Raw genomic sequence first — 16,447 nt, 5'->3', positions numbered from 1 at the left:
GGGTGTTGCGATTCGATTCGATTTTGATTGAGTCTTAAATGCATGTTGGCTAAGCCTTTGTATGGGAAATTTCAAACCAGTCTTTCGATTATCGATAGGTAGGGCTTTGCGATTCGATTTTTTGCCGTTTGACTAAGCCTTTTTTGTTATCGACCTCTTTTGCGATTTGTTTATTTGTTTGCGACTGGTTTGCGATGGGTTTGCGATTTTAAAGTGCGTTTTGACTAGACCCGCTGTTTACGTCTATGCTTCGCCGTCAAACTAACTGTCAAAACGACATCGCGATACGGATTTGTCAAAACAGCCTTAGGGTGGGTTGCACCATCTTAGTTTAACTTTGACAAACGTCTAAAATCTGTCAAACTCCATACAAAAAACTCCGGTTAACGTCATAGTTACGGTCAAAGTTAGGTGGTGCAACTCACCCTATTGGTTTTCGATCGAATCGAAGCATATCACCGGGGTTTTAGTAATCGCAATGAAAATGGCGGGTGTTGCGATTCGATTCGATTTTGATTGAGTCTTAAATGCATGTTGGCTAAGCCTTTGTATGGGAAATTTCAATCCAGTCTTTCGATTATCGATAGGTAGGGCTTTGCGATTCGATTTTTTGCCTTTTGACTAAGCCTTTTTTGTTATCGACCTCTTTTGCGATTTGTTTATTTGTTTGCGACTGGTTTGCGATGGGTTTGCGATTTTAAAGTGCGTTTTGACTAGACCCACTGGATTCCATGTTTGATTCCCGCCATTTATCGGACACGATTTTATGTCCGTCAAAATGGCGGGATCAAACATGGAATCCAGATAATTTTGATACCTTTTGTGTCGCTATAAAGTACTTTTAATTTAGATTTTGTAGAACATGTCGTTTGATTGTTTACGAGAAATTAAATATAGGGACATTCATTTTCGGGTACTTTTTTCAAAACGATTTTTTTCTAATGTAAACTTTGTCCAGCATTGGACGTCTTTCGGCTGAAACGAACGAACGAACGAAACTAATTTATCGGGCAATTTTTATTATTGTACAAAAGAACTCTTGACATTTATTTTTTAAAGATTATTTCCTTCAAATGTTGGTCGTAACTCCGGTTAACTTAGTCCATTCTCCGGTTTCAATTTTCAGTGACGCGTCAGAACATTTTGATCGGTATTTGGCGAATAACGTTAGCGATATTGGCTTCCAGTTGCTTAATCGTACATGGCTTATTCATATACAACGTGTTAATGAAAAAGCGCAAAACCTCAGACACCCCAACTTATTTTTATTATAAAAGAATTATGTAAATTATTAAAATTAATTTTCGCGGATTATTTACGAAGATATTCACTCTTTTTGTTTTCGCCCCGCGCACTTATCTCTTTTTTACGCATTTCTGGAAACGTATTGACCTTTCACACGCTGATTGCAATGCATGCACGCCTGTGAGTAGGTTATCAGTAGTTAACGTAGATTAGTTCATTCACCTCTGATAATATAGTTAAGTAACAATTAAACACGGCGTAATTAAAATATTTTTTGGGTTAGAATTTGACCCTTTTTTTTATACAAACTAATTTCAGGTTTTGCGCTTTTTCATTAACACGTTGTAGACTTAGGACTTTACATAGCCCCAAAGGAAAAAGTCTAAGGGTATGATATCACAGGATCTATGCGCCCACTCGTGGAGCGAAATTAACTGTTCACCAATTTTTTCACACAATAAGCGATGGTTTCACGTGCTGTGTGGCAAGTGGTGCTGTCTCGCGAGTACCATATGTCCTGAAGATCATGGGATCAAGTTTAGGAAACAATATATAGTCTGTTATATTCGGGCGCATCATCAAAACTGGAACCGCAGAATGTTGGACTATGTTATCCGGAGTTAAGTAAGGCCAACATTTGAATGGAATAATTTCATTTATTTATTTTCACCAACTTAAACTGTCTTTACAGATTACCTAAATGACAAGTTTCCTTTAGACAAAGAAGAGGCTGTGATCGCTATAAAGAACATCGAAACAATTATTTTATTTTGACTGGATTGGACATGGCCTACTACATTCTAAATGCGAAAGTAACTCTGTCTGTCTGTCACGCTTTCATGCCTAAACCACTGAACCGATTTTGATGAAATTTGACATAGAGATAGTTTGAGTCCCGGGAAAGGACATAGGATAGTTTTTATCCCGGCTTCTGAAACAGGAACGCGCGTGATAAAGTTTTTCTGTGACAGGGGCCGTTCAAGTATTACGTAAGCAGATTTCTTACCATTTTTTACCCCCCCGCCCCCCTTGTCATCAAAAGTAAGCAAAGTACTTACCCCCTTCCCCTATGCTTACGTAAACATTTTAATTTATAAATATTTTTTATATTGTCATTTTTAAAACAGGAAAATTCATGAATATATTAGGTTTAACTGATACACACAGAGTAAGGGACAAAAAAATATAATCAGAAATAAAGAACATAACAGACATAATTGCATCAATTATGCATCAACATAAACACAAATGATAACTTTCAATGCTTACAATACGTTTAGTATCCAAACAAAACACGCGCGCGGGAGGCCGCGTGTTTTGATGATATGCGGACTACGACTCTCAAATTTCAATGGGCAATGTCGGCACGAGAGTTAATTATTAGACAAGTGAATAGCGCACGGTAAATTCCCTAATGTGCGGTAATTCCCCTAATCAGTTCTCAAAGCGAGTGCCTACGCATATGTATTATTTGCGGGAATCCCCGAAAAAACGTAAATAACTAACGATGACGTAATCATCATCTAGACCCCCCTACCCCCCATGTCATCCAAAATAAGCAAAACTGAGACCCCCCCACCCCCCCTTGGTGCTTACGTAATACTTGAACGGCCCCACAGACAAAATAACACGCGGGCGGAAAGCTAGTTTTTCATAAATAAATAATTATAATGTAATTTATGAAGAGGCCGGCCACTATAAGTACACACCTGACTACGCCACTATTTTTTTAATTTCTCGGAAACAGCCAAACGACTTATTTCCTTTTCTTATGTTCATAAAGCGTAATTTTATTCTACAAAATCTTTTGCTTCTATGGCGTGGCCAGGAATATTACAATTTGTCACGAAGATTATACACACTGGTATTCGAGTGATGACGCAAAATGGTGAGTGATGACTTTATCACTTGCGGGAATTATCTACAACTTAGGCTGAATTGCACCACCTAACTTTGACTGTAACTATAACGATAACCGGCGTATTTTGTATGGAGTTTGACAGATTTTTGACGTTTTTCAAAGTCAAAGTAAGATGGTGCAACCCAGCCTTAAGCCACGTTTTCACTAGGGGACATGTCGCGGAGATAAGTCGTCCGACATTCACGTAGTTTGTCTTTGCAACTTTGTCCCTCGACATATGACTTGTTCACACTAGCCAGTAGTGAACAGTATGTCGCTCCTCGACAAGTCTCGCGACCCGTAGATGTCGCAAGCGACGTCGGGCGACATCGCGCGGGACACGTGAATTTCGTGTCGGGCGACAGAGTCGCGGGACAAATGTCTCCTAGTGAAAACGCGGCTTTAGACTTGCACGGTATGCTTTTATGCGATATAATATTTCTGGTTTATTAACATCTGGAAAATATAATCAAGTCTTCCTTTAGATTTGACTTCACAATGGCCTCCGACCAGTGCCTTTCACTAGGTGTCGTTGATTAATTATATTAATATTTGATCCATGGATATCAATTAGTTAAGGATAGAAAATGATTATTTGAAATTTTCACTGCATGATATTAAAACAATAACAATAATAAAATTGCAATGTCAATCGCGAAGTAAATATTAGTTGAGAGAACGTTGGTTTGGATTAATTAAAAACGTTGATGTACAATACTTCTTGGATTAGTGACTTACCATTACACAATCGTGTCTTGATTACGATTTGTGATAAGAAATAGTGTAATTTATTGTATTATGGTTCTAAACAGGCTTTGATTAGTATAGTGGATTGTAGATAGTTTAATGGGTAGGACCAGGTTGTGTTAGAACATCAAATAAAATCAGTGTGTTAGGCATATTGAATGTTAACGTCGCAAAATTTGATATTACTATGCTAGACGTGGTAGTGAAACTATTAAAAAAGTATATTTAATATACTGTTGATAGTTTAAGATTTTTTACTGTATTGCACGCATAGACTAATTAATTTTTAGAATCAATTATTATGTCGTTGAATTTTAAAATATGCACAATATATCTTGCCACTAATGACGGCTGAGTGTCCCTTTCATATCGTTATATTTTTCACGAAATGTAATAATATTCTTTATTTAAGAGCATCACGCTTCATTTAATTTAACACTAAATTCAGCTATAAGAATAATACACGCGAAAGATTAAAAGTAATTAAGTTGAATGCGTTAACCAGTACATATTTACAAGTTTACTTTTACATAATACCTAATTATTATTTTTTCTTAGTGATTAACCTAAATATATTCTTAATTCCCCGAAACATGTAGTTCTATCATTATGTTTATGGTTTGGATCGGAGTTACGTAAAGAGCATGTTGTGTTGTGTCGTGTCACGGGGGCAACATTTCAGAAGCGTGTACCGGTGGCACATCTAGTATGCAATGAGGTTGGTCCATTAGGGCACTGGGCTATTGATATTTGTCGAATTAGAATTCCTACTCCCCAATATAGGCGGAGAGGACTTCTCACAAATCATGATGGTTGCGTTGCACAAAACAATTCCTATTAGTTATGTAATTATTAATAACTTGAATCAGGCCAAAGCAAATTGTCTGAAATGAAATTTCAATCGTGCGTAACCCAAAGTCTGATGTGTAACGTATCTACAGATTGACCGAGATTTAAATTTTCGGGGATTTTTGCCAAAGTCAATTCACGTCGTGTACCTGTATAAAGGTGGAACGGGCCTGTTATAATGATCTTAGCATAATTAAAGAACTTTTGAAAAGTTGTGTAGCTGCCTATTCGGTACGCCTATGGCTCGTAGTAAACGACTTGTCTAACCTTTGCCCAGGGCGCGTGGCGGCTAACAAAATGTCCTACTTATCACAAAAATTACAATCACTGGTCAAAGTCTCAAACGACATCGAATTGTAGCGAGATAACGTTTCAAAAACAATGTTTCTATGACTGGCCTCGTTCTGCGTTGTATCTGAAATTAATAAACCCGTAACTACATACACAGCTACATATTTTTAATTATACCTGACAAATCGATCATTTGAATCATGGTGAATTTTGTAGTTGTTGGAATTTGTTAGAATAAATGAAATGATTGCATGTACCTAGTTGCTAAGAGTTGGTAAATAAATATAAAATATTCTACATAATAAAGAATAATAATTGTTAGCTTTTAAGATGCAATAATTTGACATTGTACAAACCTAATGCTTCCTTTGTCTCTACCCTTTCTGCCTATATCTTTAGAATTGTTATCGTTCTAGTAAACCTACATTTATCTAAATATTCTAATCTAGCACTATATCTTAAACTAAATCTTTCTTCCCAATAATATCGCTTCCTTGATACAATATTTAACAGTCGCATCTACTACTTAACATCATCTTCCTCAAATAATGTCACGATTTTATTAAACAATTAACTCTTATATGGAGTATCACACGCTAGCTCTTTTATCATCTTCCAATTCATCTATCAGTTACGGCCGCATCATCTGCGATTGATGAGTGCTGAAAGAGTATTAAAGTTGATTCCGAATTGTATTTTACGCTTAAACCTAAAGTATGTTTGATATTTTTATTTCTTAATAACTTCTTATATTATACCTTTTTGTATTTACCGACTAAACACGCAATTTTTAGCAAATCTATTCTATGCACAGTTGTCATCACCTTGGACTAAACATTTTAGTTCCAAAACAGCACTGTTATAACTATGTAAGATATTATGAAGTTAAGCTTGATGTGCCGTTGTCTGTACACATTTCGAGCAAGAATATAGTGCTCGGCAGCACATTAATCTTAATACAATATCATGACATCTTATTTAGATAAAACAGGTGATGTTTTTTGTTTTTCTACAAATATGTATACAGGGTGTTAGGTAAATGGGTATATGAGAATATGAGCCGACACTAGCACTAGCATATAAATGGTATGGTGAAAAGGTGAAATCAGAAAATTGATATCTTCATTGGGCTCATATACGCATTTACCTAACACCCTGTAGTTTCATGTTCTGGCGACTATACTTGAGTCTTTTACCATATATTCAACTCTTGGATTCTACTACATACACTTGTGACGGTGCCAGTTCTTCTGCTGGCACCATAAACAGTGGCGCTAGAAAAAGTTCAAGTTGCCTTGTCCATAGACTGGTCGAATGTTAATATTAAAATTAGTTAATTAACCCTCGGAGATAAAACAATAACGTGATAATAATTTACTATTCACATACATATTATTATATTTAAGAGTATTTTAAAAGTAGAGTAATACATAATGTAATTTTATAGTCTGAAGATTTACCAACTCTTACTCAATATTGTTAGTTTAAATGCATCAACTTATTTTGCTGCAAATAGGTAAATAAAGTGTAATATTATTATAATAAATGAATTTGAATTATGTAAATATAATGGTTTGGATGTTAGCGACAGAAAATTTGAATTTAAGGATATAAAATGCTGTTAAGTAAGATAGAAAACGAATAAGCTTATACTAAAATAGTTCAGTTTTTCTCAGAGAATGGGCTATATTTTGGTAAACGAGTAAGTAGTTAAAAAGGCTTTGTGACTTATTAAAATAATTAAGATTTCCCTAATCGTATAAAAGGTGGTGGTGGACAATACTACACATTTTTTTATATCAAAGAGTTAACCAGTATCATGCACTTTGGTTTGTTTCACGTGTGTAAGTGTGTGTATCGAAATAACTGACATAATTGTCGCTAACATCCAAGTGAAATGTCTTATTTTGTTCACATTAACGCCTTGAGCACTTATTTACATTTTTTGTCTGATTAATTTAGATATTAGGCATAATGATATTTATGTTTCATAGGTACAGTCGAGTTCATAAATATATTGGCAGTGCCAATGTTTAAAAATATTGTAAGCGCTTTAACGATTACATATTTCAATACAAATTCAAACATCAATAAAATGTAATAATATAAGCTGTTCATCAATATGTTGCGGTAACGCAGTACTGACTGCGCTACTGTGATACAATCTTTTGCAATATTGTGGCACTGCCAATATATTTATGTACTCGACTGTACTAATGAATTATTATCTTAGTAAAAAAGAGATAAACGAATTGTAAGGTGGGTGACATGTTCGGCTTTAATCGAGTTCCCTTGGACATGTTCTCTTTTGGTTTAAATAAATAAAAAGTCACATATCACCCACCCAACAACCAGGCATTTGGCAATGTAGTATTGTTATTAAAATAATTTGTATAATTAGCTGCAATGTATTAGTTCATTTTCAAACTGTATTGCTGATATCCGATAAAACGACAACACAGTATCGCATAGACGGTAGTGTTTTTAAACTATGACTGAAAGTTTAGTTTAGCCGGTCTGAACAAAACTAAAAATGTCATGGATAACGTGGAAAAAAATTCTTTTAAAAATTGTGGTTATTGAAAATAGCCAACCTCTTTTCAAAATAAATAAATATGTAAAGATGGGAGATACGTATTACCAATAAAATATGCCTTCCACGTTTTAATTTCGGTACTGCAGTCCAATTTGAAGATAATCTAAAACGTATAACTTTTTGTACTTCGTTTGGCTCGTAGAAAGAGTTTGTGATTATCGTCATCTTTCAGAACGTTTCTTCTGTGAAAATAGTTTTTTTATATAAATAAAGAAACATGAAAACTAATTAAAAACGGTTTTAATTTTATCTCCTCACTATTGCCAGGCCTGGCTCACTCCGCGCGGTACATCCGATAATTACCTACAGCGAAGCGCCCCGCCGGCGGGTATTATATCAGTCGAGTGTCACGCGCGCGCCTGTCAGGACGCTGGCGTGAGTTGTAGTACGTAATTCTACGATCGAAGTATTATTTAAAAATGGACATAAAGAGAAAGAAATATTGTGCGGCGTTCGGGTGTTTAAATTCGAAAAGAAATCTACCGGATTTTATTTATCTTTTTTTTCGCTTCCCAAAGATGCTGAAAGGTATGTTGGCCATGTAGGTAATCAATTATTCTTAGGATAGTATAGGAACCTAACCTACCATGACTACTGCTCAGAATGCGTTCGTTCGTTTCAGCCAAATGATGCCCACTGCTGGACAAAGGCCTCTCCCAAGGTTTTCCATAATGAATGCGTTACACTACATACGTACATACGTACGTAAACGTACATACGTACCTCATGACATATAAGTAGATTAATTATTTTTTCACTAGACAGCAACCCTAACAGCGTAAGAAGAGTTCAGAGGCACGCGATAGAAAGAGACAAAACTTGTAGGTGAATAAAATTGTAGGTACGTAGTGCTGTGCGAGCTGAATTCCACTGTATCGCGTCGTAGCAAGACTCGCATTTATTTAAATCGTCTTGCGGAGTAATCCTTCTGTACCTGTACTATTACTTATTCTGTGCTATTGCCTAAACATAATAACTAAATTTTAGGTTCCATCTATTGGTATAAACTTAGTCTTCCAGAAATATCTCACTCAACATTCACCTCTTGATTTTTGTAACGGAGTAGGTACTTAGTGGTTATCATGAATTTCTCGGACCTACCTGACCTACCCCACTTTAAAATGAGGGTAATCTTATCTTACTAATATTATAAATGCGAAGTTTGGATATCTGGATGTTTGTTACTCTTTCACGGAAAACTACTGAACAGATTTGGATGAAACGTTACAGTATTATTGTTTATAACCCAGAATAACATATAGGCTATAATTTATGACGATCTGTGACTAACTAAATTTGACGCGGGTGAAGCCGCGGGCAACAGCTAGTTTAACTGGTTTAACCTATATAAAGTAGTGGCAGTTAACTGACAGCACGGTACATCCCGTACATCCTCCACTATAGAAGCAATGTCAAGTTTCCTTTGATGTCGATCGAAAGGAAACAGCATTAGGTATGCAAACCTTCGTAAGGTATTCAGGGTTTTTAGTTCAGGGTTGTAATAAATTTTATAATTTCCGTGATAGCGAAATTATTGGTTTCCACGATTTAATTTGCAATATCCAAGGCTGGGCTGAGGGGGCGTGGGAACCGGCAGGTGCGGCCAATCCTCGCGGTGTATCGATCGGCGCCGCCCAGGAACGCTCCATGACAGCACTCGCCGAATAATCGAAATCCCAGCTACCGAAAATCGGTGAACTTTATGCTCTTTATGCTCGACACACTTGAGATTGTTCAACGAACTACAAGAATCTCCAAATTTAGTATCGTTCCGAAGTTTGTTTATATTGCTACATTCGCTCTTGGAGCATTTGTAGTGTTCAAGAATATTCACATACCTACCTACCTAAATCAGCATTATGTTTATTCAAATCTAACAATATTCTATACTTATATACAACAAAATGTTAACAAATAACTACTAAACTAAACTATAACTAAATAAAAAAAAGGGTAAAAACCTACCTACCTACCTAAATTAAAAATTAAATCCGTCTTACATCGTATATTAAGACTATACTTAGGTATTTAAATTTGTGTCCCTGAAGAAACTGATGGTCAGTAATGTCGATTTTTTAAAATAAATATTTAATACTCGTATGAAGAATTTAAATATCACCTTCGTTTAAAAATCCCGTGATTACCGAGTACTCGTAGAATGTGTATGTATGGATAACTTACCTACGTAGTTAGGTGTATAAAAGGTATTATTCATGCCGTGGCGCGTGGTAGTTAATAAAAATGAATACTTATTTTTTTCTCCAAATAAAATAATCCACTATTCAATTTTATTTCCTTTAATGTCTTTCATAGCTGTCCACCGTCCTTTCTAGTTTGTAAAATTTAATTATAGACCAAGCAAATAGAAATTGAACCAGTTATTGAATTTTTATAACACCTTATGAATTTATAATCAAGTAATGCTATTGTGTTCACAAAGTGGTCTGCCTTGCGTGCTCTTACTAACAATAATTTTAAACCTTAATTAAAGGCTAGTCGTAGTAGGTACCTACCTTTCCCTGTAAATAGGGTAGGGCACCCGTATCAAGTTCCCTCGTGTAAGTACCTACTTACACGAGGGAATCGGCATTTATTCTTATTTATTCGCGACTTTAGTTCATTTTCATTATTTGACAATGGCTTCGCTTCCGCTTCGCCGACAAATATTAGTTAAGTGTAAAGGTAAGCGGATCTGTACGGCGAGCACGAAAAACTTTCGAGTTCGAATCAATCATCGAAAGATTTAGTACGAAAACTACAATAGCGCCGTTGTGAACGTGTCGTAAAAGTAAAAGTATGAGAAATGGTTGCACGAAACTTATTTTAAGATTCAAAATTGTCACGCTATCGTTTAATTCGAAGGTTTAGTATCGAATTTTGTCGAATACGCTAACGATTCAAAGACAAAAGTTGTTCATGCTAGAGGTACTGAAATCAGCGTCGGCCGCCGCGCTTATGGTTCGCTGACCGCAGGTTTGATTAGTTTGAATAAGAGCCGTAAGCTCGCGGACGACGAACCGCAAGCTTATTGACCACGCATGCACCGCGGTTCGTGTGCTTGTCCCGAGCCGAGACGATTACGTTATACTTACAGGGACGCCATGAAAAATTAAAACAATACTCTTCTGGTTCTTCCATATTGCCAACGTAGGTTTTGATATTTTATTCGTGGTTTATAATATTTTACCTATACTTTTTGAAAACTTGATATCGTCGCCTTAAACTGAAAACCTCGGGAATGATTTTTTTTCTTATTTATGCATTTCGGCCAATCTCACAGTTCTAGATATAAAAGCGGGTTAAATTTACATTTTACGCTTAAGAGGTTTTCACTCTTAGGCGTCGATATAATGCGAAAAGCGGAAATATTTGGTACATTTACCCTCCCTATGAAGTGTGATCAAAGACAACGTCAGTGCCTCGCTGCGTAATTCGCACCCTTCGGGAAAGTAAACACCTGTTTAATGCACACGCACTGATCGGAACCGCTTATCTACGGTGTACCTACTAATACGAGTAAGTATGTACCTACCTACGCCATTTATAGGTGGTAGGTACAGTACTTAATAGGTAGATGACAGCCCAAATACTCGCTCATTTTTTAAAATAAATGCTCCAATCACGATATTAATTTAACAGCGTGTTTCCAGCATGCTCGATTTGCTTAAAATAAGCTCATACTTACCTATTTTCAATTTTGATTAGATCTGGACTAGGATAATAAAAATCTTACAACTAGGGATTGCAATCGAATATTCGAATATTCGAATATTCGAATTTTCATTTTAAATTAGTATTCGAATAGTAAATTTACATATATTCGAATATTCGAATATTACAAAAATTAATAGAAAATATAGAAAGAAGACGACTTAGTGTTTGCAAATGCAGTCGGAGGCATCAGATTAGAGGTGGGCGCCGATATAGAAATAGCCGGCGGCGGCGCGCCGACTTTTTGGCTTCGGCGGCGGCGGCGTCGGCGGCGTGACCTTGACCTTTCCAAGTTTCTTTAGTACCAATATTGCCCTCAGAACGAGTCTAGATCCAACCCTCACTGAGGCAATGGCTTTGAGTGCTGCCTGACTGTCACGTAAGATGTAAATGTCGCGCTTTTTATGCACCTGTTCTATATTCCTTAGTGCACACATGATTATAGCATAGGTTACAGCTTGAAATACTGTTGCAAACCTCCCTAAGCTTTTACTGTGCTCGGATCGTTTGGAGTAGACGCCCGCTCCCGATCCTGAGTCCATATTGGAGCCGTCAGTATACCTGATCAGGTTGTCCTGTTGATCTCAACAGTCTTTTCCAGACTTCCCTTGTTGTATAGACACTTTAAAATATTTGCTAAACATGTACCTAGGCTGCATTGTATCACATCCTTGTGTGTTTGGTGCAAATTTTGTATGTACTCCAGAGTCCCGCATCCTTCAGTCAGTGCAGCGCCTTTCTTGCGTCCACTTCTAGCGCCAAGTACAGTGGAAGCAGTCCCAGAATAATTTCCAATGCTTAGTTGGCGTAGCCCTAAACGCACTCGTTATTTCTAGGCATGCAGTTCTTTGCAATTTTCCGAATACCGTTCTGCATGTCTGTAGCCTAGTTCTAGGCCACCAGATAATGCTGTCATAAAGACGTATATCTTGATCATACTTTGATATTTGGATAGCGGGTTTGAGTAAACTTTTTACTACGCCTATTTCCAGGTTCTCGTGGATTTCTCAAATGTAATTGTACCAATGCGCCGATGAAAGTACCCTTAGCAGATATTTTGGAGTTCTTGGGAGGCAAATAGTTAATGTTGGATTAGCTGGTTTTCGACCACATTTAGGTAGATGCCATAATATTATGTCCAGATCGGTTTATAGTTTTTAGGGTTCCGTAGTCCTGACAAGGAACCCTTATAGATTCGATATGTCTGGCTGTCTGTCTGTCCGAGGTTTTGCTTGGAAACTACTAGCACTAGAGAGCTGTAATTTTGTGGAGGTATGTATATTGATCACGCTGACAAAACGGTTTGGCCGGAGTATAACTTTCATGTCCTAAATGTGTTATGGTGAGACTTCGTAGTTTGCTTTTATGCGCTAGTGGGTCAGCTAAGCATTAGTCACATCTAGCTGAGTTTGCAACAGTCTATTAAAGTGGCTTTAAGATCACTGTTCACATCTGAGGAAGGCCACAGTTGTTTCTGGTGACTGAGCTACTTTACTAGTAAATATTATATTGATATAAAAGAAAGTCGTGTTAGTAACACCACTTATAACTCAAGAACGGCTGAACCGATTTAGCTGAAAATTGTCAGGGAGGTAGTTTAGAGCCAGGAGAAGGACATAGGATACTTTTTCATCATCATCATCATCATCATCATTTCAGTCACAGGACGTCCACTGCTGAACATAGGCCTCCCCCAATGCTTTCCATGTTGATCGATTGGTAGCGGCCTGCGTCCAGCGCTTCCCTGCTACCTTTACGATGTCGTCGGATACTTTTTATCCCGTTCGAAATTAAAAAAAAAGTGTGCTTATTTATTGCCATTAAGGCGGAACAAAGTTCGCCGGGTCAGCTAGTTATTGATATTATGTTGTAGAGGACCGGACCAATTACGGAGTACTGGGATACTCAAGCTCTGCAGCTAAAAAAAATCTTGTCACAGAGTTTGACTTGAAACTATGCCATAAATTGATGGTCGATTACTACATGGGCCATACTTAAGCAAGGGGATAAACGTCCAATGACGGTCTTTTCCCACAATTTTGACAATACAAAAGTCAGGTTAATAGAGCGATAGGATGAAACTTTGTTAGGCGGCTTTCCAGCCTTATGGATAATTTACCAAAGCAAAGGAACTTGCGTTGCGAGGCTCTCACTCAGTATGTTGGCCGTTTGGTGTAGTGGTACGTTCGTAATCTATGCTGGAGGTCGCGGATTCGATTCCCGCACAATAGAAACATTTGTAAAAAAAAACAAATAGTCAGTGCAGGCAGTATAGGAGTCGGCGCGCCGACAGCCGATCGTCGGCGGCGGCGGCGTGAAAAATTTCGCGGCGGCGGCGGCGCGCCGGCGTGGCGCCCACCTCTACATCAGATACATATCACCAACTAAAAGAACTAGTCATTAATGCTTCCGACTGCATTTGTGAACACTAAGTTGTCTTGTTTCTATCTTTTCTGTTCATTTTTACGTAGTTGTGTTTTTTGTTTTTTCAATCATATTTTTATTATTCGCAACTTTGATACAAATAGTATAAAAGAGGCGATAGAGCGAAACCAAGATTCCAAATAATTTGAAAGAGACGACTCTATTGAGCAAAGTTAGCTGACGATGCTGAAGATGGCGGACGATAACGTCAAACAAAAGCAGAGGTACTGGGTGAGATCGAAAAGATTTATGGACAGCTAATTACCTCCAAACCTGTTAATAGCTCAGCAATAGACGCAAGAGCTAGGTTAACGCGACACTATACCAAAGACATCCCGTATATCAGCCTATACGAGATTAGGAAGGCTCTCAAACAGCTAAAGAACAACAAGGCACCAGGTGATGACGGAATAACCTCGGAGCTTCTGAACGCAGGTGGAACATGGAAATTCGTTCAGATACTCTTTAACTCCGTCTTACTTCAGGGAACAACGCCAGAGGCATGGGATAAAAGCGTGGTGGTGCTCTTCTTGGACTATGAGAAGGCCTTTGATTCGATCGAGACTTAGGCAGTGCTGCAGTCTCTCCGGCGAGGGCGATTCCTCTGCGGCGATGTGTGAGATAGGGTGATCTTATATCTCCGAAACCGTTGACGGCTGCATTGGAAGACGCTTTCAAGCTCCCTGAATGGAAAGAATTCGGCATAAATACCTATCAATGGCAAATACATCACTCAGCTGCGGTTTGCTGACGATATTGTGGTCATGGAAGAATCGCTTGAAGACCTCGGCACAATGCTCGAAGACCTTAATCGAGTCGCCCAACAGGTAGGCCTTCGGATGAACATGGAAAAAACGAAGCTCATGTCCAACGTCCATGTTTCGGTTAGAGCTCGATCCTCGAAACAGTTGACAAGTATGTCTACCTCTGAAAAACGATTCGGCTAGGTAGATCAAATTTCGAGAAAAAGGTAAATCGTCGAATCCAACTCGACTGGGCAGCCGACAATAGAATAGGCCTTATAAATAAGCTCAAAGTTGCACAGCGTGCTATGGGGAGGGTTATGCTCGGTATTTCTTTACGACATCGAATCAGAAATGAGGAGATCCTAAAGATTTCTTTCTTTCTTCTTTCTTAAACGAACTAAAGCCGCTGACATAGCCCAACGGATTAGCAAGCTGAAGTGGCAATGGGCAGATCACATAGTACACAGAACTGATGGCCGATGGGGCAGCAAGGTTCTGGAGTGGAGGCCACGTACTACAAAGCGCAGCGTGAGACGTTCACCCACAAGGTGGACCGAGGACCACATATAGGTAGCGGGAATTTAAGGCTCTGGATACAGGCCGCTGCCAACCGGTCATTGTGAAAGTCATTGAGAGAGGCCTATGTTCAGCAGTGGACGTCCTATGGCTGAAATGATGATGATGATGAGAATTTTATAACTGTTTTAAAAACTATATTGTTAAATAGTTAAAATATTCGTTCCTAAAGCAATAAAAACATTGATATTTTAAGTGCTTTTTATTTTTTTGAAAATATTCGAATATTCGAATAATATTCGAATATCACTGAAAAAATATTCGAATATTCGAAATGGAAAACTATCGAATATTTGCAATCTCTACTTACAACCTACGTTAAATTAATAATAAATTCAATAAATTATTTATTGCGAACGGATAAAAGGTACAAATACTTAAGTTCTGTTTTTCTTACCATTCTATACACTGACTAGATTAAGTACAATCCTGTGCTGTAATGTAAATTAGTTAACCTATGGTAAAAATTATAATAATCATGAAGAAAGTTAGAAGTAACATTACAGTTTTAAAAATATCAGCAAAATCACAAGTTTTACTATTGAGAAATAACATCTTGGTTTAATAAGATTTTAGATTTTCACAAAGGTAGTAATAAAATTGTTTATCGGTTACATACGAATTTTTAGCTATGGCATAGTTCTCAGTGAAAATCTACAGGGTGTTGATTTCAATCCTCGCCATATTTATTTAGGTGATCTATTATGACTTATATAAACGCATCATCCACCAAACAATAAATTACAAACGAAAGTGGAATTTTTAGCGAATATTTTTCGTGCGACATCACGTAGGTAGGTACTGTGGATCGCAATATGCAATAGGTACGTTTACACTGCGGCACCCATCGAACTACGCGGATCGCTCGCTTATCATGTCGGATAGCCTACTGAAGGAAGCCACGTAAAGTAGGTAGTGTAAATAGGTATTTTTCTTTGACTAACTAAAGTTAAAGTTCGTTTTTTTTCGAAGTAATTTTTTTTACTGATTCGTGATCAGAATAAGCTACTTAATCAACACCCTAAATATGGCGAGGATTGAAATCAACACCCTGTATACTAAATGAACCGCAAAATGCAAAATGTGTTGGTAAGCGCAAACTCAACAACGTTTGAACCAATTTTACAAATTCTTTTTATTAATGTTCGTTGAAGTCCAAGGATGGTTTTTACGGCGAGAAAAAATCGAATAATTTCCTGGAAAACCCTAAAAACAGCCCATTTTTCACGCGGGCGTAGCCGCGGTTGGGCGGAAAGCTAGTTAAAGAACAAAAATATAACGTAAATACATAGGTCCAATATGTATATCTAAAATTTATTGTTAGAGACTGAAGCATACCTTTACTACAATCCTATCACCCCG

This window comes from Ostrinia nubilalis, chromosome Z (assembly GCF_963855985.1).
Source record: "Ostrinia nubilalis chromosome Z, ilOstNubi1.1, whole genome shotgun sequence".
Lineage (NCBI taxonomy): Eukaryota > Metazoa > Arthropoda > Insecta > Lepidoptera > Crambidae > Ostrinia > Ostrinia nubilalis.
Note: the sequence above shows the minus strand (reverse complement) of the source record.